Source organism: Diorhabda sublineata, chromosome 3 (genome assembly GCF_026230105.1).
Source record: "Diorhabda sublineata isolate icDioSubl1.1 chromosome 3, icDioSubl1.1, whole genome shotgun sequence".
Classification (NCBI taxonomy): Eukaryota; Metazoa; Arthropoda; class Insecta; order Coleoptera; family Chrysomelidae; genus Diorhabda; species Diorhabda sublineata.
In genome coordinates, this window is record NC_079476.1 from 8,922,661 (window position 1) to 8,928,430 (window position 5,770).

The 5,770-nt window shown below is 31.0% G+C and overlaps 1 long non-coding RNA gene across 1 annotated transcript; it reads right to left on the bottom strand.

Moving 5' to 3' along the window:
• Window positions 1-1,423: 1,423 nt before the first annotated feature.
• Window positions 1,424-5,397, bottom strand: LOC130441805 (uncharacterized). The gene is made up of 4 exons (XR_008909636.1): window positions 5,387-5,397; window positions 4,199-4,315; window positions 2,856-2,957; window positions 1,424-1,482 (listed from the first exon to the last, which is right to left on the bottom strand). It is a non-coding gene; the product is annotated as an uncharacterized LOC130441805 (long non-coding RNA).
• Between the last annotated feature and the right edge of the window lie 373 nt (window positions 5,398-5,770).

Sequence of the window (5,770 nt, forward strand, 5' to 3'; positions counted from 1 at the left end):
ATAAAATACCGAAAACTTATATTAGCTCAGGTACATTTATGGAAATTTTTTGGAAATATTTAGTTTATTCTGTAATAATATTTAATACCACTGTACTGAGCTTTCCATTAGAAATTAGGTTGTATTACTCACTCGTACATAGAAATGGACTATAACAAAGGTTGTCAATGTCAAGCAAAATATTTCAATCAAATTTCAAGCCAAGTATCCAACAAAAGCTCTATGATGGAATTATATCTTTCCACTATCAAAGAGACTTGTCATCAAATAAATAATTTTTTATTAAATTTGAGAAGTAATTTTTTAAAAGCTACAAAATGTAGATCATATGCTATGTAGATAATAGAATTCCAATGATTAATTTCTAATATAAATAACATTATTGTCTATTATAATATAACCTACTTTTCAAGTTTAACGTATTTTTTGGTACTTTTAATAAAAGGGCGTGCGCCAACTCGTGATTTTAATACCCGTCAAAAAATTTTAACTGTAGAATGTTCCAATTCTTGATCGTGATTGTCATGAAAATTAGACAACCTGTGAGGGAAGATTATGCACTTCGGGATTTCAATTATGAAATAAAAAATAAAAATGAAATATATATCAACAATGTGTTTCACCTAACCTAACCTTACCTTGCCACTTTTCTGTAATCTCTGTTTTATAAATTTAAAATCATTAATTACAAGCAGTGTGTGTCCACGCTTACTTTGCATAAAATCTACTGCTGTTGAAATGCAATTTGAATTACATAAAAATTCTATGTTATGATTTTTGAATCTTTATAATATGGATTAGGTACTAAATTCCTGGTACCTTTTCATTCACCTGTAATATCCCCGTCCCGAGTTGACGCATCCTTATCTCAACAGATTAAAAACCGTCACGAGTTGTAGCGCACCCAAATAAAAATATATAGTTACTATATAATTAAACAAGTTTTTTTTTTAATTTTAGTGTTACTATACCTATATGAAAGCGTATTTTAGTATTACTGTCATATCTCATTAGCCATATTGTTTTGTATTGTTGAAGCAAATATATGGTGGTTAGCTCTCGAACTATTAATTATGAAAGAAACAGTAACCGGACACTTATTTACAAAATACCTTGGAAAACCACGCCTCAATTCTACTTTTAAATAGAAGATGAACAGAGCAGTAGACAATTTAATCTCCATTAACTCTTGATTAGATGTTCCAGTAACGTGAAAGGTAATAAAACGACAGCTTAAATTCATATTTTTTAATCACACGGGGCTATTCGAAAAAATGGTATTATAATAATACGCATACATTATATTCACACACATGAAAGTGAACAGAATAATTAATAACTAGAAAGTGAAATAGACAATATAATGGTTAGTTATTACTAGAGATAATGACAAATACATAAAAAAAGATAAGGGATAAACTTCAAACTGCTCTAACACTATATATAGGTATGAGCCCCATACCTCCACCGAAGTTACCAAAACTGAAATATAAGGTTTGTTCCAGCAAATTCTCTGTATAGTTCTTCCAATATCAATTGCAGATTATAAAAACTTATATGAAAACCCTTGCCGACAATTTTGTGGTTGTTTGATCTACCATATGTATATAATATGTATATCTCATGGGAAAAAGTATTCTCTAAAAAGCAATCATTATAAATGGGACGGCATTATACGCCGTTATTTAGGCAGATGCACGTAATTGTAGTCCTACTTGAATCTCGTTAACATGTTACAACTGAATATTAAATTTTAAAATGGGAGTAGACGAGTAAAATGTACCTGCTTGTAAGGGAGTTTGGTTGAAACAGGATACCAGACGTGAACTGAGCCCTTTTTGTACCCCATTCGTCTATTAGAACTTCGGTAGACTTTTATCTGACGCAAATAATCTTGTTGCCATCAAACTATCCTTGACGATTCGTTTATTCAGTTTTATTGTTTAAAATCACATTAAGACAAAACTTGACTCAATGTTTCTAAACTGGTATAATTGTTTTCTAGATAATTCGCTGCCTTTTCCTGTATAACTTCTAGTGTGGTCAACCTGTTCTCCTTATATAAATTAAAATTGTCCTAGGTATAGAATCTTGAGTAGCTTTGTCAACTGATTTCAGTTTTTCTTTACATGTTTTTCGGTTATTTTTTACTCTAGTTAATTCAGCAATTCTTATTATTATTGCATTATCAGATTACTGAATATTTCCCTTTTTTAAACATTCGAATATATTTAAAATAACTTGCTGTGTTCTCACTACAATGTGCAATTTCATTATCTTCATTCGCCCATGGTCTAAAGATCGTCATATTTTTATTTATTTAAAGAGAACTATGAATAAATTTCACCAAGGCACGCAACTGCTTATCGAGGACTGTCTAACAGGAATATTTCAAAGAAATTGTGTACATACGCTTTCAGATAGTTTCGGACAATAGAAATGCATTTATGTTCACGATTCGATGTTTTCATTGGTAAACAGTGGAGTTTATGATTCCACGCGAACTGACTGTTTGTTAGATGTTTGCCGAATTTTATAAGGGGTGTAAATATCTTTTTTCATTTCTTAATTTGGTATGAATGCCTTGAGTATTTATGAAATGTTGATTGTTCGTCGCATTACTGTTTTCTGCAATTGATATTGGAAGAACTAAAACTCTGTAACTATTTCATGGGCGATATGAATATTATGTTCAGTATCAAGTTCAAGCTAGGTTAAAAAGTTCCAGCAAACAACTGATTTTATTCAGTATTAAGATCAATTTTACGCTCGCGCCCGCATTATCGTTTAACATAAATTCAACAGATTACGAAACGGTATAAAAATAAAAATGATGATTTTCTTCTTTTTCCTACCTGTGTTAAAGATGGTGTTCCAGGAGCAATTAATGGGTCCAGGTTCATAATAGATTATAGACATTCGTGGTGCACCATAGTTTGAAAAATGATTAGGGCATACTGCTGGAACAGAATAATTTGAGCAAGTTGACAATTCCAACACTGGTATTTGAGGAAAATACAAAATATACAATTAATTTACGAAAAAAACATAAACTAATATACTGCACAAAAACCTCAAAGGAACTCAGGCAATAACACAAGAAATCGTCATGTATAGACATGTATAATAATTACTAGATATCGAAGGGCACAATAGAGTATAGCACCGGAATAAAAAAAACAGCCTAAAGAAGTGATATCACAAAAGACTGACAATGTTATTGTTAAGCTTTTATAAAAGTAATCAATTATTCAAAATGTTTGAAGAACTGATATCCCCGTCCCAGTTCGATTGTTTGGGGGTTTGTACAGATTAGAGAAGCTCTATTATCGATCCAGATGTTGTTTTATAATTACAATGATACTGTGATATTTATGCATGATTCTAGTTTTTGGATCGGCGAGACACATCAGAATGATGAGGGTTCAGCGAAAAGTTGCGCCAAATAGAAAATTTTCTGACAGCGGAAAAAAGTGTCGAGCTCTCATTAAATTCTTGTTTTTGAAAAACAGGAAGCTAGACACTGCATACCGATACTTTGAACCATCATTTACGATTGTATAAGTTTAGCAACTAAAGTCAAAAGTGGCAGTTGATTGACGAAAAGCATTCGGGATGACCAAAAGTTGCGATAATCAGGGATATCGTCGAAAAATTGTCGCGATTCTCCCTTTGGATCAGAAGCGCTGGAATAAACAATTTTCAGGCATTATTAACGCGGTTTAAGCAATATGATGTTATGCGACAATTAATAACTCTATATGAAATATGGATCTATCGCTATAGTATTGAAACGAAAAAACAGTCAAGACTGCAGAAGATAAAGACAAAGACGATTTCATCGACTACTTTCTATATTTCTTGAAAAGGTCTAGGGAGAAACTGCAGAAAAGCGACCGCGTTTGAAGGAAAAGAAAGTGCTTTTCCATCAGGACAACGCACCTTTTCACACAGTTTGGTGATCGTCACCGCTAAAATTCTAATAGATTGACCACATTTGCCTCCCAACCAGAAAAAGGTAACGGAAAAGGGGAAACGAGAAGCATCTAGGAAAGGAAGGAAGGGCTGAATTGAGACGTAATACAATGAAGAAGCGTTCCACTTCAATTGAGTTTGAAAAGAATAAAAGACGTTTAAGAAGATTGAATAATTATTATGATCTAACAAAACATAATAAATTATTTGAATTTCAACTTACCTTTGTGAATATAGTAGTGGAATATAAAGTGCTAGTTTTAATGTGACCATAATGTTATTCCTTGGGTATTTCAAATTGTAGTGCCACCAATACGTATGTGAGCAGGTTAGCCGATATCTGAAATTCATAATAAAGTACGTCATTATCATTATTAAGCAGTTTAATCTCGTGGATTGTAACTAATGCAAATGCATTGAAATTCCACTCATTTCATGGGATAATTCTTTCTATGTTATCTTTCACTTTTACTTCAACTGTTCTCCCTATATGGTTTTTATATCCATTTATTCCTAATTTTTGATTTATTTTGACCCAATTAAGCCAAATCCGCTGTTTAATCGCGGTGCAACGGAAATCGTACTCGTGCCATTTATTGTCTCTTGTTTCTTCATTTATAACTTTTTCTTTCACTTTGTGCATCGCATTTTCAACCACTCTATATTGTTACTTATCATTTAGATTGTTTTTACTTCATTTCATGTTTTCTCTATATACATTTTTGTGATTTTAATAATTCTATATTTCTACCTTCTGGCTTATCTTCTATTTCCTTACTAAGTTTGGTTCTTACTGTTGCATCTTTTGCAGTGTCTGATATTTTAAGCAAATCTTCGAAAATTTCTTGTAATAATATAATATTATATAATAAATTTTTTATTATCTTGACATAACTTTCATAAGTCAGTTGCATTAAAATGTCTTATAACTTGGAAATAAGAAGAAGCCTCTACAATTTGGTAGAGAAAATCCTTAAGTCTGACATAGTTCGCATTGTTCATAACCAAAATATCTAACGCAGAAGCATTTACCTTACAACAGCCATATATGAAGAAGGAATACCAAAAAGTAGAAAACCAGGAATTTTTACCTTTACCTTTACATTGCCGAATCGAAAATTGAAAGAAATAGTAGTCTTTATACGGACAATACAGAAAACGTACATATAATGAAATAAAAAAATTAGAAAATAGAGATTGAAAATTCTATCAGATACTTAGTAAAAAAGTATCTCATTTTGGTAAAAATAGCACTTGATATCATTTTGCATAACGTTGTCTTCCGATTATTTAATATACATTTGTCCTTACTAATTGCATATTATATTTATACTTTATACGTAAAATTAATAATATCAGATAATGCTGGTAAATTCATGTCTGCTTTCAATTATGGATTTATCATTTATACATGTACAAACCGGTCCTGCAACTCCAAGATCAATTGTGAATATCCCGTTGGCTGTGAAGGGACGATGATTCTTTATTTTTTCTATAAAAAATCTGACTTGTTGATGTTCATCTGGATCGGTTATTCTTGTTGAGTATTCTAAAAGAAAGTCGATCAAACCGAATATCTGGAAATTGAGGAGAAAAAATTATTGTTGAAAAATATGAAAATGATAATAAATAATAAATTTCATAAATCCAATTACATACCAAATATAGATATTAATCATTCTACAGCTTCATATAGGATAAAATATTCTGAAAAAATTCAGAAATAACTCAAAGTGTACATTAAGTAATGAAGTGTTATATGATTATATATTTGAAGTATTCCGTTTTTTGAATA